The sequence below is a fragment of the Pogoniulus pusillus genome, chromosome 1, assembly GCF_015220805.1.
Source record: "Pogoniulus pusillus isolate bPogPus1 chromosome 1, bPogPus1.pri, whole genome shotgun sequence".
Lineage (NCBI taxonomy): Eukaryota > Metazoa > Chordata > Aves > Piciformes > Lybiidae > Pogoniulus > Pogoniulus pusillus.
The window spans coordinates 12684922-12704067 of record NC_087264.1 but is presented as its reverse complement, the minus strand read 5'-3'; the positions used below and the strand labels follow the sequence as shown (position 1 = coordinate 12704067).

The 19146-nt window shown below is 46.1% G+C and overlaps 1 long non-coding RNA gene across 1 annotated transcript in view; it reads right to left on the bottom strand.

Moving 5' to 3' along the window:
* The window catches only part of LOC135190962 (uncharacterized), a 116230-nt gene that overhangs the window by 12330 nt on the left and 84754 nt on the right, over window positions 1–19146 (bottom strand). The gene's annotated exons all lie outside the window — the stretch shown is intronic.

Genomic DNA, 19146 nt, shown 5'->3' with positions numbered 1-19146 from the left:
GTTACATAAGCCTTCAGTATCTTTCTGTTTCTGTCTCCCGAATTTCTGTTGGGAGACTTAGTAGAGATTCTGGCTTTTCTGTAAATATTCTTCAAAGAACTCTGCAGAGCAAAGTATGCTTCACGCCTGTGCCACGGGATCCATCCTAGGGTGCTGAGAGAGCTGGCAGATGAGCTGGCCAAGCCACTCTCCATCTATCAACAGTCCTGGCTCACTGGAGAGGTCACCAAAGACTGGAAGCTGCCAATATGGTGCCCACCCACAAGAATGGCCAGCAGGAGGAATCAGGAAATTACAGACCTGTCAGCCTGACCTCAGTGCCAGGCAAGGTGATGGAACAGGTCATCTTGAGTGCCATCATAAAGCACCTACAGGATGGCCAAGGGATCAGGCCCAGCCAGCATGGGTTTAGAAAGGGCAGGTCATGCTCACAAAAGCCACAAAATCATTAGGAGCTTGAGGGAATTAATAGGTCTTAAGTCCCTAAGGAGCATCACCTGGGGCCTTCAGCCACCTGTTACCTATAGGCATGTTTCACCTCAGCCCAGAGCTATTGGTCCTCATCTGACCTATACTGTAGCAATGTTGATCTGCATCTCTGCCTACTGGATGGACCTCAGATACATAATGTAGGTGGCCCATCTGCTGGATGAATTTTTTGGAGCTGTGGGACAGAGTGGCTGGAAAGCAGCCAGGAAGAAAGGGGCTGGGGGTACTGATAGATAGTAGGCTGAAGATGAGCCAGCAGTGTGGCCAGGTGGCCAAGAGAGCCAATGGCATCCTGGCCTGCATCAGGAACAGTGTGGCCAGTAGGTCAAGGGAGGTTATTCTTCCCCTGTACTCAGCACTGGTCAGACCACACCTTGAGTACTGTGTCCAGTTCTGAGCTCCTCAATTCAAGAGAGATGTTGAGGTGCTGGAATGTGTCCAGAGAAGGGCGACAAAGCTGGTGAGGGGCCTGGAACACAAACCCTATGAGGAGAGGCTGAGGGAGCTGGGGTTGTTTAGCCTAGAGAAGGGGAGACTCAGGGGTGACCTCATTGCTGTCTACAACTACCTGAACGGAGGCTGTAGCCAGGTGAGGGTTGGTCTCTTCTCCGAAGCAACCAGCAACAGAACAAGGGGACACAGTCTCAAGTTGTGCCAGGGGAAGTATAGGCTGGATGTTAGGAGGAAGTTCTTCCCAGAGAGAGTGATTTGCCATTGGAATGGGCTGCCCAGGGAGGTGGTGGAGTCACCATCCCTGAAGGTGTTCAAGAAAAGCCTGTCTGAGGCACTTAGTGCCATGGTCTAGTTGACTGGCTAGGGCTGGGTGCTAGGTTGGACTGGATGATGTTGGAGGTCTCTTCCAACCTGGTTGATTCTATGAGATATTTACAGTAGATACAGTTATATACAGAAATATACAAGGTAAAAGGTAATACAGAAACACAACAGCCCTCTCAGAAACCTGGTCCCCAGGAGGGGCTCTCAACCACCTCTTCACCTTCCTCCTACCCCTCTCAACTTTACCCAGTTCCAAGGAAGAATGGAGGGTCGGCCAGGGGGTTAGGAAGCGAAGTGGATTGGCCAAAGAAAAACAGAGAATGCGGTTAGAGAGAGATGCAGCCTGGAGCTTCCCAGCAGCAGAAGGACCATATCTATGTTTTTAATTTCTTGTTCTTATACATCTCAGTAAGCCTATGAAGGAAGTAGGCATCACCATTGTTTTCCTTTCACAGCCTGTAATCTGGTTCTTCTCACCAAAACATTCTAGCTAGCTTCAAATTTGCACACTGACCATGGTGACCTAGCTGGCTGCTCCTCCATCACAATGTATTTGTTCACCTGAAGAGTCTGAAGAGAAGGCCATTAATTCAGCATGGAAAATGGCAGAGTTTCCATCTTCCAGTATCCTCCCTAGTATTGGTGGTGTCAGTGAACACCATAGAAGGCTGCTATTTTCCTGCTGTACTCTCCAAAAGGATAAAGTATTATCTTAAATGTGAGAGGCTGGAAAAAATAATAGCTGCCTTTAGCTTCTCTGTTTCAGAAAAGTATTAAACATTTATGGGAATTTCTCCTGTCAGTGCTGTTTAGTGAATAGCTCTGAAGTTTCATCACCAGATATGTGTCAGAGTGCTGGGATGTAACAAAGATTTGAGTTTTAGAAATCTGCAGTGTTTGCATCAATCGCCTGCAACAGGTCTCGAAAGCAAGTTTTAAAGCACGAAGTTTGAAACAATCATTGTGCAGAAACACTGATACAATGGCAAAGAATCATAAAGTCATAGAATCAACCAGGTTGGAAGAGACCTCCAAGGTCACCCAGTCCAACCTAGCACCCAGCTCTGTCCAATCAGTTAAGGTGGTGGAGTCACCATCCCTGGAGGTGCTCAAGAAAAGCCTGGCTGAGGCACTTAGTGCCATGGTGTAGTTGATTGGATAGGGCTGGGTGCTAGGTTGGACTGGATGATCTCAGAGGTCTCTTCCAAATTGGCTGATTCTGTGACTCTATGATTTTAACTATCTCTCTTTGAGCCAAAACAAAACAAAACAGGCAAACAAAAAAAGATGCACACACGTTTTACAAAGATCAGGTTTCTAGAAACAGGGTATGGTTGTTTTTCCAAGGATTTTTTTTGTTTGGGTTTTCTTTCATGTCCATGGTCAAGGAGAGGTCTGGTTACTGTAGAAGTAGAACATATGAAGCAGTAGTCACTAAATACTGGACAAGGCTGGGTGAATGAAGAATGAATGCATAACTTTCCTCTTTACTGCCATTCTTGGTATCTGTCCATAAACCAATAATGTATGCATTGCTTTTGATTAATAAGTCTTCCATCTGCAATTGCTAAACCATCTGTGAATTATATATCCAGAACAGCCCAGATCATCTGCTCTTTTGAGCTGATAACCTGAGTATTGCTTTCAAATAAATGTTTAGGTTTAGATGGACTATGGTACTCTTGCTTAACACAGACCTTCAGCTTCTAACAATGAAGCACTGTTAAGGACCTATCTGCGAGGAAATATGCAAACCATTACTGAAGACAGTGGTCCAGATTGCACTGCTTAAGTACAATATTTTTCATGAATATGTTCTTCCCTCTCCAAGCTCTCAAATTTGTCTGTGCCCTGGCCAGTAGGATGAGGGAGGTTATGCTTCCCCTGTACTCAACACTGGTCAGGCCACACCTTGAGTGCTGTGTCCAGTTCTGGGCTCCTCAATTCAAGAGAGATGCTGGAGTGCTGGAATGTGTCCAGAGAAGGGTGACAAAGCTGGTGAGGGGCCTGGAACACAGCCCTGTGAGGAGAGGCTGAGGGAGCTGGGGTTGTTTAGCGAAGAGGAGGCTCAGAGGTGACCTCATTGCTGTCTACAACTATGTGAAGGAAGGTTTTAGCCAGGTGGGGGTTGGTCTCTTCTCCCAGGCAACCAGCAATAGAACAAGGGGACACAGTCTCAAGTTGTGCTGGGGGAAATAGAGGCTGGATGTTAGGAGGAAGTTCTTGCCAGAGAGAGTGATTTGCCATTGGAATGGGCTGCCCAGGGAGGTGGTGGAGTCACTGTGCCTGGAGGTGTTGAAGCAAAGCCTGGATGAGGCACTCAGTGCTATGGTCTAGTTGACTGGCTAGGGCTGGGTGCTAGGTTGGACTGGATGATCTTGGAGGTCTCTTCCAATCTGGTTGATTCTATGATTCTATAAAAATTTATTTACCATTGCTGCCTTCAGGACAAAACAATTTGCTTTGCTGCATCTCTGTGTCCATGAAGTGAGATCAGCCCAGAAAATGTTAACTGTGTGTTCTAATAACATCAAGTAATATTTTGAAATTTCTTCCTAAATATTTTTTAAGGAAATAAGGATATGTTTCTTTTAAAACCTTTCCAGAGTGGAAACAAGACTTTATATAAAGGTCAGGATCTCAGTCTCAAATACAAACTGAACTATTGCCCTGGGGTTTGAAGAAAAACATTGAATTAATTAATTTTGCTTGTTAGCTCCAAAGCTCAAAAAAAATAATCTTCCTGTATCATTCCCCTCTAGGTCCTTGAGTAGGAGAACCTTTGCTGAAGCTCCTATCTGAGTCAGGATCTCAAACAAGTTCATGGGAACACAGGGCAGGGCAGTCGTCCATAGTAATCCTGACAAATTTTGCAAGCACAGAACAACATCCTTATGTCTGTGGTCTCCCAAAGGCAAGTCTGAGCAACTGGAATGATGTTAAATATGAAGGTGGTGTAATACAAAGCAGAGTGACTAACTGAAGCTGAGCTAGTAGCTTTGAGAAATGTTTCTGTAATGTTTTGCCATATGAAACTTCCTCTCTCCACCCACTTTCCTCTTTTGAAATTATATCCTTTTTATTAATTGCAGCCTTCTACTATGTATACCCACTTGATGGCAGCATCTGAACACAGAACTCTTTGAATCTCTGCAAGCTCTCTACCCTGCATGTTTTCTGTTTGGAAGTTTGTAACCCATCCCCAGTAACTGGTTATGGGGAAAGGGCAATAAGGGAGACCATGAACATGCCCCTGGTTCTTTGCTGCTAGCTAAACACTGCCTGTCACCTGATAACCTGCAGCAAAACCAAACCCACATCTGCATTGTTAGAGAAATTCAGCAGAGTTTCCCCACCAGAATTGCTGGTCTCCTCTGGAGTTAGAGACCTGACAACTACAAACCCATGGGGTTAATGATACTTCTGGAAAGGTTACTGCAACAAGAATGCCTGGGTTGGCTCTTCTGCATAATACATGAGAATGTGCATGTCACAGAATCATAGAATCAACCAGGTTGGAAGAGACCCCCAAGATCATCCTGTCCAACCTATCACCCAGCCCTAGCCAGTCAACTACACCATGGCACTAAGTGCCTCAGCCAGGCTTTGCTTCAACACCTCCAGGCACAGCGACTCCACCACCTGCCTGGGCAGCCCATTCCAATGCCAGTCACTCTCTCTGGCAAGAACTTCCTCCTAACATCCAGCCTATACTTCCCCCAGCACAACTTGAGACTGTGTCCCCTTGTTCTATTGCTGGTGGCCTGGGAGAAGAGACCAACCCCCACCTGGCTATTATTGAGTAGTGTTGGATTTTGGTGTGCTACCTGTGGCACAAAAATTGTATCCATTTGTCTAACTCACACATGGCTTTTGACAGACCAACACAAATAGTATGCACTTTATAAACAGAACTGTATGGATGAAGACAGTTTAAATAAGCAGTCAGTGAGAGAAAATTAAGAAGGAAAGGAAGTCCAAGAAAATGTTTTGTACATATTCAAGTAAATGAAAAGGTTCTGACATGCTCCTAGCCTATACCATTTTACTCCTGTTCTTTTTTTCAACCCTGAAGGATGCGTGCAGCAACTTTGTCAGTGATCTCATCCATTCTCATGCTCCCCACAAAAGTCTGATTTACCTGCCTCTGTCTTACCAACTTTCAAAGGTTTTCAAAGGAAAATGGGGAACATACATGTTTCCATTTTAATTTATTAAATGGCAGGCAGGAATCTCACAACTTGCTGAGAGTTGTGCATCTACAACATTGCCAACACAGAATAGTTAATATCTTGACAAGCTAAATAAATGTGGAATTCATTGCAGTTATTGTGTTCTACCTTCCAGTGCTTATATTACTGGAAGTATTTCAGGAGTTCTGCAACTTGTCATGGGGCAAGTATAAGCTTTTCAGGGATTTAAGCCTCAACCCTCACCTATGCCTGGTATTCTTCCTAAATAATGGGGCTTGGAGAACTAAGGAGATCTGACTGATCTTATGGCTGGGAACCTGTTTTCAGGGAGTGTTGGAGCAGTCCCTGTAGTTCTGAGCCCAAGAAAGAGTTAGTGATGCCTCCTTACTGAGGGAGAATAAAGATTGCCTTGAAGACAGAGATGAAAGTGTATGAAATTACACATGGGCTTATTGGTGGGAAAGAGCTGTAAAGGTGGAGTCCTGTCTGAAGGAGATATTCCTTAGACAACTGCAGGGCTGTTACACTGCTAACAGATAAGCTCATTAAGGAAGATTTCAGGTTGAGTTCTGTAGAGCACATGTGAGGTTGAGAGTTAAAAGTTGCAGCTTTACCTTACTTGCTCTTCACAGCTGCCTGCAGGACCAGTCCTGTCCTCCACTCTAGAAAGCTAGACTGGCTCAATGCTTTTGATGAGACTGCAACTGTTACCTAAGGAAGTTATCTTCCTTTGAATATCAGCCATTTTCACATTTCACTCATTACTAACCAGATCCTGCACTGAACTGGGCTAGGAGATTGTAATTTTTCTATCCTACAGGCAATATTTTCACCCCCAAAAAAGTACTGATCAGTGGAAAAGGGTGAAGAAAAAAAAAATCAAGCTGTCCCCTGGCCTCAAGCTTTTCTCCTCCAGAGAAGTTAACAAGAAGGTTGGCTCCACTGGCCAAACTGCAAAACTAAATGTGACATACAAATGGCCTTTCCAGTAGCTCTGTCCATTTCCTAAGTAGGGAGATCCAGAGTTATCATGTCCATTGATACCCTTTGCAGAAGTATGACCCTGGGAGTAAAGGGGCTTATTTTGCACTATATACACATTACTGTCTCAAATCATCTCTCTTTGAAACTATGTGCCAATGTCTATTAAACGTGAATAAAAGCAGCCAAATAGAGGGGTGATAGATCACTTGGGAATGGAAGATCATGTCCACATCAATGCAGCCAAAATCCAGTAATAACTCAGGCAAAGGGCTTCGTATGTCCTACTTTGCAGAGGCAGAAAAAAATGGAGAATGAAAAGGAGAAATAGCCTAGTTGAAAGGAATGGTGAGTTGAAGGATTTGCTTTGAGGATGTGAAGTAAAACAGTGTGGTGGAATGGTCACCACAGAGCCTCAAGACAGAAGAGTAATGAAGGCCACCCAGTTAACCTGGAAACAATGAACCTCAGAGTCCTTGTCAGTCTGGCAGGCGTGACTAGCTTGAGGCAGGGGTGGAAATCTAAGTAGGTGGCACAGCTAGAAGATGACAAGAACTCAGGCTTTCTTCTTTTCCTCTGCCCACCCTGAGATGGTCTGGTTAGATTTGTGATACTGCTCACAGGCAGCAGGGTATGTGTGACCACTACAAGATGGTGGGGAATTGGCTGTCCTGTCATGGGTTAGTCTCTAACATTCATCTCACAAGTTGAAGAGGTAGAAAGTGAGTAGGATGAAATAGGACTGATGGTAGCTTCTGCTTATTCAGCAAAGACCAGCCTAAATTCTTGAGATGTTGATGGGCTGTCTGTAGCCTGCTGATGCCTATAGCTATGCAAAACCAGTGTTGTTTGGTTGGGTGGGAACATGATGTAATTCTTTCAAAAAAACCCACAGCTGTAGCTTAAAAGGATCTTTTACTGATTGTTTTTCCCTCCAGTCTTTGGAAGAACTTGATGTAGAGGAGACAAAATGTTATTAAAGCCTGTGGTACAAATGTTGGAGCATTAAAATATCATCTTAAACATGTGTTCAGATGTATTCATGTAATAAACACTTGCATATGTTCTGTCTCTTGTGGGCAGTGCTGAGTTTGCAAACGAGTGAGTTTCCACTGAAAAAGTTCCAGCTCAGGCTGCCCACAAAGCTCTGCCCAGCCAATATTCGTGTTTCGTCTACAGAATCACATTTACCATAAAGCCTCAGTGAACCCAATCAGCTGGGTATAATACCTGTCTTTTGCTGCCTCCAAATTTCCTTGTAAAAGACTTTAAAAAAAGAAAAAGAAAGGAAAAAAAAAAAAGAAAGAAAGAAATTAAAAAGGAGTAGTGTGAACATGGACAGCTCATGTGCTTGAATATTTGCAAGGTGCTTTAGCAGGCCATGGTTGTGGCAGTGAGCAGTGCCATGACTAGATGGTGCACTTGCCATGTGGTATCTAGAAACTGCAGAGTGGTAATAGCTGCTCCTCAAACAGGTATTTGTGAAAGCTCCAGTAGTGATTCCTGTGTGCATGCCTGTCTTTGTCTTTGAAGCAGGATAATTTCAGCCATGGGATAAGTGGAAACGTTGAGATTTGAGCTCTGAAGCCATTACAAATGTATTCAGTAAATTAAGTGCAACCCCTTCCCCTTCAAAACCAGATAAACCCATCTACCTGCAACACACCACAGTACTTCTGTCCAATCAGCCAGCAAGCTTTATTCACTACTACCTGTATTGCCTGGTTGAAATTATAGTGTAAATAAGCCTACCTATACTGAAATATATCTGACAGTCCTCCTATACTGAAATTTATCTGATAATCCTCTTTCTAGGAGCCTATGCTGTGACTACAATTACAGTGGCTGATGCAAATCATCCACATTCAGGTTTCCTAAGCTCAGAATCTAGCTCAGACTAACATTAAATTTCAATGACAAGAGCCCAGCTTTGTTTCTAAGAATCAGAGGAGATTGTTTCTTCTGCTTTGTATTTTAAAACAATCATCCTGCATCCAGTTCTGGACCCCTATTGTAGGAGGGATGTGGAGATGCTGGAGCATGTCCAGAGAAGGGCCACAAGGATGCTCAGAGGGCTGCAGCATCTCTCCTATGAGGACAGACTGAACAAGTTGGGGCTGTTCAGTCTGGAGAAGAGGAGGCTCCCAGGTGACCTTACTGTGGTCTTCCAGTATCTGAACGGGGCCTCCAAAAAAGCTGGGGAGAGACTTTTCAGGATATCAGGGAGTGACAGGACTAGGAGGAATGGAGCAAAGCTGGAGGTGGGGAGATTCAGACTGGACTTGAGGAGGAAGTTCTTCACCCTGAGAGTGGTGAGAGCCTGGAATGGGTTGCCCAGGGAGGTGGTTGAGGCCCCATCCCTGGAAGTGTTTAAGGCCAGGCTGGATGAGGCTGTGGCCAGCCTGATCTAGGGGTAGGGTGTCCCTGTCCATGGCAGGAGAGTTGGAACTAGATGATCCTTGTGGTGCCTCCTAACCCTGACTGATTCTATGATCTAATGATTGTGTTGAAGCATAGTGCTATTATGCTGAGAGTTGCTCGTGTCCTTTTCACGTGAGTTTTATTGGGCTGTCCTGAATTTCTAATTATTATCACAATAGCTAAAAGAACAAGTGTGAGGGGAGCAAGCAACAAGTTTACTGGAAACAACCATGCCAGAGAGATGTCAAGCATTTTAAAAGGAGAAGTACAAATCAGAGAGCAGCCCTCCTAAACTCTCAGAGCTTCTAGTCTAAATATATACTCTCAGAGATAATAAGTTATTGTGTCTTAATTGGCCTTGGTTGCAGGCTACATGGAGCTGCCTATGCTGGAGGAAATAAAAAAGTCATTTGAGTTGTTTTGTCTTTCAGTTTCAGTGAACTCCTGATGCCTTGTGTTTGCTGTGAGCTGACAGCTGTGCACCATTACAGGATACAGCTGGCCACGTTGATCTCTTATCCTGGAGGAGCCTGTAGGTCTCTGTGCCCGGAGTATGAAGGACCTGAGACCCTTTGAATTCCTTCCCGTGTCAGAGATAGGCATTTTAAGACTGTTAGACTGAAAAGCTTCATAATGTTTATTCAAAGCCCATCTGAAGTCCTTGCTCCCAAAAAAAGCAAGTGAAAAAAAAAAATACACTTGCACTTTGATTCCATTTCTGTATCTCTGTGTATGTCTGAATGCAGATTTCAGGATGAAGCTCCAACTCAGAAATGAGAACTGCAACTGAAGCCATAGAGGGCCATCAGGTCGCATTCTCATTTGACACTACATTCTTCCCAAAGTTCAGTGAGCATATTGTATGTTAACTGGGATGTGTAAGCTTAATACTTCAGCAGAACAGTGTGCATCGCACATATGGTAAACTTGTTTTGCCTTGGCACACAGCTGTCAGGGCAGCTTGCAAGGTTTGTCGGGAGCAGTTCTTTCATTCTATCCAAAGGGTCAGATTTTTTTTCAACAAGTGCACTCTATAGAGTCAATTTCTGCTTGTCAGATAGAATTTTGACAGGAGGGAACAAAAAGGGTGCTGTGAATTGCTCTCTTTTGTTCATGCTGAAAAGTGTAACTGAACTGATTTAGTAAAACATAAAAAGAAGTACCAACTTCTCTTTGAAACAGCATTGCTGAAGAGTTAGGCTTGATGAATTGTATCATTCTGGATTCTCTTCAGGACAACTAAATTGTTAACACTTAAGAGCAGTGAAGGAGGGTTAAAGATTTTTCTTGGATGCAAGTACTGTAGGAGGATTTACCACCAAAGTCACCTCAGGCTGCTTGGTAGGATACATTTAGGTTTTGAACTCTTTTTCCTATGAGAAACACAGATGTAATTTTTTTGTTTGTTTCATTTCTACCAAATAGAAACATGTCCAGCCTAAGCATAAGATTGACTTTTATAACCCACACATTAATATACACTGATTTTGACTCTCACTCTGAATTCTGTTCTGAGGTCTTTTCAGAAGAAGTGCTTTGATTAACATCACCTAATTTCTTTCTGTACTCCTGTGGCAGGTAAGTATTTTCATTTTCCTCAAAATTAAAGAACCACTGCCTTGCCAAGGTGCTGTGTTCTGGATCAAATTTCTCCCACCAGGGCCCTAGAAAGGTCTTCTGCCTTGGTACCCTCCTTTTCCATGGGCTTGGTTTGCTCTGTGAATGATACAGCAGTTGTAAGTAAGCTACTGACTGTCCTCTGTGGGAAAAAAGTCAGTCTTGATCACTCTCTGTCTTCTACTTAAAGGTGCTGCTTTACTCGGTGCTTCTTGACCTATTGAAAGACATTTGTTCCAGGGCAAAGCTCTGAAAAGATATTTCAGAAGTATAATTCCTGGTTGTCCCCTTTGTATACTAGCTTTGTGTCTGTGGTCCGGTGGTTAAATGTACTGCACAACAACCAGTGCTATTGCTTGCAGCTGAGTAAACCCTACTTACACTTACTAAACCAAATGAAATAGCATTATGTTTTCAAGCAAGGATATAGACTTTGCTAGCATAAAATAGTCAAAGGGTAGTCAATGATATGTGTGTTTACCAGTGCAGGAGCGAATTTGAGCTGGTAAAGCATATGTGCTGAGGAGGCTGAAGAAACAGAAGGTTTCACAGGGGCAGGGAGGTTACTTTAACTGTCATGTTATGACAGCCTGTGTGCATTACTTTTCTGAGCGTGGCCCTTTGTTCTAGTGCCTTGCTGTATGTGTTAAGTCCTACGTAGCACTGAAGATCTGTAGACTCAGAGCAGAGCAAAGAAATAAACTCCACCATGCAGTGTCAGGCTCAGCATTAACCTGCACACTCAGGCGAGCGTGGAGTGGGCAGTCAGCTGCACTGGGAGAACAGAGTAGCTCTGTCAGCCCAGTGCTGCCCTCAAGGCTATGAACTCGGGTTTTTAGGTCAAAGCAGCAATGCAACTGACAGAGCTGTGGCAGTTCTGCTTTCAGAGCCCAGGCAGTCAGCACCAGTGCTCCCTCACTCCACTGGGTATTGCGAGTTGATGTGGACCAACTGACCTCAAGATCAGGAGAGACCAGGCTTCTTTGAATATTTCATTCTAAAAGATTGCCTACTGAATCTAAGGGAAAAGGAGTGAAAGGTCAGCAAAAACCTTCAGTTCATCCTCACGTTCACATTCAGTTGCCCTATCCTCCCTCTCTACAATTTTATCATTTAAAAGTAAACTAAGCCAGTAATAAATCTGAAAACATGTGACAAAACTGTTCACAGGTACTGGTATAATGGAAAATGCAAAGTAAGAGATGTCTGTTTTGACTGCCAGTAGGCTGCCTTTATCTACGTGATAAGACTTAAATTGTGCAAGTTGGGAGGAAAGTGTGTTTCTCACTGTGTGAAAGCAGCAGATGTTGGTGGAACAGAACACTCCTGAAGAAAAAAGACTCGCCTTTGCTTAACAGCTTTGCAGAAGGTCTTTGGGGAAGGAAAGGGGGAAATTATCTCAGATACGACATCTATATGAAAACATGTCAAGGGACTGAATAGTATGGTACAAATCCTACTGCATGGCTGGATGTTGCCCTAAACACAGCAAAGACAGAATTTGGTTCTACACCCTTCTTTAGTCCACTCATTCATTTGAGTTCATTATGTAGGATCAAGACCTTTGTTAGTGCCTGCTTTCTTCGAGAGTAACTCTTTTGAACTGCACACAAAAATAAATGTATGTTACTAACAGGTAAAGTTTTCAACAATGCTAGGGAGAAAGGAAGGACGGGAGGGAGAAAGGAAGGAAGGGAGGGAGAGAACGAGAGAGAGAGAGAACGAGAGAGAGAACGAGAGAGAGAGAACGAGAGAGAGAGAGAACGAGAGAGAGAGAGAACGAGAGAGAGAGAACGAGAGAGAGAGAACGAGGCAGAGAGAACGAGGGAGAGAACGAGAGAGAGAGAACGGGAGAGAGAACGGGAGAGAGAACGAGAGAGAGAGAACGAGAGAGAGAGAACGGGAGAGAGAGAACGAGAGAGAGAGAACGGGAGAGAGAGAACGAGAGAGAGAGAACGGGAGAGAGAACGGGAGAGAGAGAACGGGAGAGAGAACGGGAGAGAGAGAACGGGAGAGAGAGAACGGGAGAGAGAACGGGAGAGAGAGAACGGGAGAGAGAGAACGAGAGAGAGAACGGGAGAGAGAGAACGGGAGAGAGAGAACGGGAGAGAGAACGGGAGAGAGAACGGGAGAGAGAGAACGGGAGAGAGAACGGGAGAGAGAGAACGGGAGAGAGAGAACGGGAGAGAGAGAACGGGAGAGAGAGAACGGGAGAGAGAGAACGGGAGAGAGAGAACGGGAGAGAGAGAACGAGAGAGAGAGAACGGGAGAGAGAACGGGAGAGAGAGAACGGGAGAGAGAACGGGAGAGAGAACGGGAGAGAGAACGGGAGAGACAACGGGAGAGAGAGAACGGGAGAGAGAACGGGAGAGAGAGAACGAGAGAGAGAGAACGGGAGAGAGAGAACGAGAGAGAGAGAACGGGAGAGAGAGAACGAGAGAGAGAGAACGGGAGAGAGAGAACGGGAGAGAGAGAACGGGAGAGAGAGAACGGGAGAGAGAGAACGGGAGAGAGAGAACGGGAGAGAGAACGGGAGAGAGAACGGGAGAGAGAGAACGGGAGACAGAACGGGAGAGAGAGAACGGGAGAGAGAGAGCGGGAGAGAGAGAACGGGAGAGAGAGAACGGGAGAGAGAGAACGGGAGAGAGAGAACGGGAGAGAGAGAACGGGAGAGAGAGAACGGGAGAGAGAGAACGGGAGAGAGAACGGGAGAGAGAGAACGGGAGAGAGAACGGGAGAGAGAGAACGGGAGAGAGAGAACGGGAGAGAGAGAGCGGGAGAGAGAGAACGGGAGAGAGAGAACGGGAGAGAGAGAACGGGAGAGAGAGAACGGGAGAGAGAGAGCGGGAGAGAGAGAACGGGAGAGAGAGAACGGGAGAGAGAGAACGGGAGAGAGAGAACGGGAGAGAGAACGGGAGAGAGAGAACGAGAGAGAGAGAACGGGAGAGAGAGAACGGGAGAGAGAGAGCGGGAGAGAGAGAACGAGAGAGAGAGAACGGGAGAGAGAGAACGGGAGAGAGAGAGCGGGAGAGAGAGAGCGGGAGAGAGAGAACGGGAGAGAGAGAACGGGAGAGAGAGAACGGGAGAGAGAGAACGGGAGAGAGAGAACGGGAGAGAGAGAACGAGAGAGAGAGAACGGGAGAGAGAGAACGAGAGAGAGAGAACGGGAGAGAGAGAACGGGAGAGAGAGAACGGGAGAGAGAGAACGGGAGAGAGAGAACGGGAGAGAGAGAACGGGAGAGAGAGAACGGGAGAGAGAGAACGGGAGAGAGAGAACGGGAGAGAGAGAACGGGAGAGAGAGAACGGGAGAGAGAGAACGGGAGAGAGAACGGGAGAGAGAGAACGGGAGACAGAACGGGAGAGAGAGCGGGAGAGAGAGAGCGGGAGAGAGAGAACGGGAGAGAGAGAACGAGAGAGAGAGAACGGGAGAGAGAGAACGGGAGAGAGAACGGGAGAGAGAGAACGGGAGAGAGAACGGGAGAGAGAGAACGAGAGAGAGAGAACGGGAGAGAGAGAACGGGAGAGAGAGAGCGGGAGAAAGAGAACGAGAGAGAGAGAACGGGAGAGAGAGAACGGGAGAGAGAGAACGGGAGAGAGAGAACGGGAGAGAGAGAACGGGAGAGAGAGAACGAGAGAGAGAGAACGGGAGAGAGAGAACGGGAGAGAGAGAACGGGAGAGAGAGAACGGGAGAGAGAGAACGGGAGAGAGAACGGGAGAGAGAGAACGGGAGACAGAACGGGAGAGAGAGAGCGGGAGAGAGAGAGCGGGAGAGAGAGAACGGGAGAGAGAGAACGGGAGAGAGAGAACGAGAGAGAGAGAACGAGAGAGAGAGAACGGGAGAGAGAGAACGAGAGAGAGAGAACGAGAGAGAGAACGAGAGAGAGAACGGGAGAGAGAGAACGGGAGAGAGAACGGGAGAGAGAACGGGAGAGAGAACGGGAGAGAGAACGGGAGAGAGAACGGGAGAGAGAACGGGAGAGAGAACGGGAGAGAGAACGAGAGAGAGAGAACGGGAGAGAGAGAACGGGAGACAGAACGGGAGAGAGAGAACGGGAGAGAGAGAGCGGGAGAGAGAGAACGGGAGAGAGAGAACGGGAGAGAGAGAACGGGAGAGAGAGAACGGGAGAGAGAGAACGGGAGAGAGAGAACGGGAGAGAGAACGGGAGAGAGAGAACGGGAGAGAGAACGGGAGAGAGAGAACGGGAGAGAGAACGGGAGAGAGAGAACGGGAGAGAGAACGGGAGAGAGAGAACGGGAGAGAGAGAACGGGAGAGAGAGAACGGGAGAGAGAGAGCGGGAGAGAGAGAACGGGAGAGAGAGAACGGGAGAGAGAGAACGGGAGAGAGAGAGCGGGAGAGAGAGAACGGGAGAGAGAGAACGGGAGAGAGAACGGGAGAGAGAGAACGGGAGAGAGAACGGGAGAGAGAGAACGAGAGAGAGAGAACGGGAGAGAGAGAACGGGAGAGAGAGAGCGGGAGAGAGAGAACGAGAGAGAGAGAACGGGAGAGAGAGAACGGGAGAGAGAGAACGGGAGAGAGAGAACGGGAGAGAGAGAACGGGAGAGAGAGAACGGGAGAGAGAGAACGGGAGAGAGAGAACGAGAGAGAGAGAACGGGAGAGAGAGAACGAGAGAGAGAGAACGGGAGAGAGAGAACGGGAGAGAGAGAACGGGAGAGAGAGAACGGGAGAGAGAGAACGGGAGAGAGAGAACGGGAGAGAGAGAACGGGAGAGAGAGAACGGGAGAGAGAACGGGAGAGAGAGAACGGGAGACAGAACGGGAGAGAGAGCGGGAGAGAGAGAGCGGGAGAGAGAGAACGGGAGAGAGAGAACGGGAGAGAGAGAACGGGAGAGAGAGAACGAGAGAGAGAGAACGAGAGAGAGAGAACGGGAGAGAGAGAACGAGAGAGAGAGAACGAGAGAGAGAACGAGAGAGAGAACGAGAGAGAGAGAACGAGAGAGAGAACGGGAGAGAGAACGGGAGAGAGAGAATGGGAGAGAGAGAACGGGAGAGAGAGAACGGGAGAGAGAACGGGAGAGAGAACGGGAGAGAGAACGGGAGAGAGAGAACGGGAGAGAGAACGGGAGAGAGAACGGGAGAGAGAACGAGAGAGAGAGAACGAGAGAGAGAGAGAATGAGAGAGAGAGAGAACGAGAGAGAGAGAACGAGAGAGAGAGAGAATGAGAGAGAGAGAGAATGAGAGAGAGAGAGAGAGAAGAATAGGTAGGGAGGAAGAAAGGTGGGGAGGAAGAAACCCTATCCATTCAGCTGGGAATGTTATATCAGCTACTGTCATTGGTTTTGGACTTAATCTTGCAAACCTTTGTGCTGGTGCTGTAGGAAGAGAACAGCAGTTTGGACATCCACAAACTGAACTGAACCCTTCCTTTGAACTTCATCTGATTTTTTTTTTTTCCACATCCTTATGTTCTCTTTTGGTGCAAGAGATATTGGAGAAGAAAATTAAGACCACGAGTTGGTATCTTAGATTTCAATCATGCTCTTGTGGACCAGAGATTTGGATGACTATCCAAGCATCTGGAAGTTTCCTAAAAGCCTAAAAGGTTTTAAAGATGGTTTCTGATGGATTGCACTGTCTTCTATAAATAACAGCATCATCTGTGTGCGTGTATAGCTGCACACATACCAGTCACGCCAAGGCTACCTGCAAACAGGTGTCAATGATCCAGTTATTTATTGTGTCATTTTCTTTTTCATTTGCAAAAAAAAAAAGTCTCAGATTGACTGTGTTTCCATAGAGTCATTTCTTTTGCTGGATAAAGAGACAAACATTTTCTTTTGCTCTAACATTGGGCTTGAACATTTGTTGAGAAAGGGGCAATGGCTTACTGGGAGTTGTACTTAGAAAGCATACATATGCAATGAACAAAAATAATCTATGCTAATGACAACTGCTCTTGTAAGAAGAATTTGAGGTACATGTGGCTGTTTCTGCACTCCCTATCTCATTCTATTTAAAACTCCCCAGCAATATGTTCATCCTCTGGACAGAGGGAGAGGACTGACATTATCTAGGAAAGTGGCAGTTATCTGATTTCACTGACATTTACTGAACAGCAGAATCACAACAAAACTCGGGTGAGAACTCTTTTGGCAGTTACTGCAGACATACTAATTCAGTGCCTAATACTGATGACACAGAACAGATTTTCCTGTTTGTGTTGCTGAAACTTCAAAACCAACTTAGAGCTGAGCCTCTTCTCGTTGGTGTATAACTGGTGAAACTTAGCCAGAGTGAAAAGGGCAAGTCTAGACTACCGGTTACAGACTTAAAATTAAGAGTAGACATACTGATTTTGTATATGAAGGAAAGTGTTCTGCTTTCATCTTACTAACAGTACATATAGTCTGTTTGCTTCTGCCCTGTTCCATAGGGAGAAGTCTGTCTCACATCAATGCAACTTTATCCTCTAGCTGGCCAGGTGAGTAAAACTGCAGGCAGAAACTGCCAGGAACAACAACACACACAAGCTGTCTGCCCCTTTACACTGGTGGATCTTCATGCACAGAAGGTCACAGACCAAGTCTTAAGCCTTGGCTCTCTTGTCCTTTATCTAAGACTAGCCCAAAATAAGTTTGTTAAGATTACAGTTTAAATATTCCTATTTGTTTCTTGAATCTAAGAGTGGAAAGCTCCTTGAACTGATAGCAACATAAAACCAAACAACACGTCCTTTCCTGTTACCCTACTCAGTTCTGTTCCACAGCACCCACAGACCAGCTTCCTTCTCGCTGGGGATGCCCTAAGTGATTTTGGGAATTCACAGCAGTCAGTACAAGATAGGTGGAGAAACAGCAGACACATTACATCCCAAGCAACTTTTTAAAGAGCTGCTACGAGAAGGAACATAAGAGCTGTGAGAAGGACTGGAGAGTAATACAGTGGCATGCGGAATTGACTGAAGCAAATTACTGAAGCTTGATAGCCAGAAACCCCAAATGTATGGAGTGTTCCAGGGAAAGGCAGGAAATCTCCTTCTGTCACCCCAGTTCATACAATGAGAAATTCTAGGTGTAACTCCTGAAGGCTGAGCTCTTGCAAAACTGCAAATCTTCTGTCATAAACTCAGACTAGAAATGTACTTGGTAATGTGGAGCTATTTGTGCCATCTGGCAGCTGTCAGCTTTCTCTATTCACTTCCCCCCTGCTAATGCAAAACACAGAAACTGGACCATTTACATCTCACTGTATGAAAAAGGTTGGTGTTTAGAGGCTTTCTAAGGCCAAACCATTGCACTGTTCTGGTGCCTGCTATCTGGGCGCCCGTTGCAAACATTAATAACAACTTCTGCTGTTCTACAACAACTGTATATTCTCTCTTCCTCTAATATTCCTTTATGGCAGTGTGTCTTCCAAGAACATTGCACATATCCTCTTAAATACCTGATGTTCACCTTGTACCCTGCTTCAGAAGGATTTATAAAACAGCTGGTGTTTATCTCATAGCTATTTCCATTTTTAGCTGCAGTTTACTGACCTCCATCATTTTTATCATTTTATCTTCCTTTGTTCCAGAACACTTACAGCAATTCCCAATTCTTTTTTAGCCAGTGCTGACACTTTGCTATAAGCCACCTGTGATATGAAGTGATTAATTAGTTTGTTTTCCATTTGTGTTGTGTCCTGTAAAGAGATACACTAAGTCACAAAAGATCTTCAGGTGGTTGTTCAAAGATAGTGTCTTTCCTGGAGGGCAAAGCAGGGGCAGAGGCTTAAGGATAAGAAGGCATGGCAAGGCAGCAGGCAGCAGTAGTTGCTGTAAGTAGCTGGGAAGCTGCTCTGAAAGCAGAATGCTGAGAAGGCCACAAGCAGACAACAGGCAGACCCAAGTGCAGGGTTCTAAACTTTGGCCACAACAATCCCAAGCAGTGCTACAGGCTGGGGACAGACTGGCTGGAGAGTAGCCATGAAGAAAGGGAACTGGGGGTACTGGTAGATAGTAGAATGAACATGAGCCAGCAGTGTGCCCAGGTGGCCAAGAGAGCCAATGGCATCCTGGTCTGGATCAAGAACAGTGTCGCCAGCAGGACAAGGGAGGTTATTCTTCCCCTGTACTCAATATTGGTCAGGCAACACCTTAAGTCCTGTGTACAGTTCTGGGCTCCTCAATTCAAGAGAGATGTTGAGGTGCTGGAACATGTCCAGAGAAGGGAGACGAAACTGGTGAGGGGCTTGGAACACAAACCCTATGAGGAGAGGCTGAGGGAGCTGGGGTTGTTTAGCCTGGAGAAGAGGAGGCTCAGGGGTGACCTCATTGCTGTCTACAATTACCTGAAGGGAGGCTGTAGCCAGGTGGGGGTTGATCTCTTCTGCCAGACAACCAGCAATAGAACAAGGGGACACAGTCTCAAGTTGTGCCGGGGGAAGGATAGGCTGGATGTTAGGAGGGAGTTCTTCCCAGAGAGAGTGATTGGCATTGGAATGGGCTGCCCAGGGAGGTGGTGGAGTCACCGTCCCTGGAGGTGTTCAAGAGAAGCCTGGCTGAGGCACTTAGTGCCATGGTCTAGTTGACTGGCTAGGGCTGGGTGCTAGGTTGGACTGGATGATCTTGGAGGTCTCTTCCAACCTGGGTGATTCTATAGTTCTATGAAGGCACTCAGCATATTTGCAGATAGAATCATGCATGTTGGGTGAATTGTGAAACT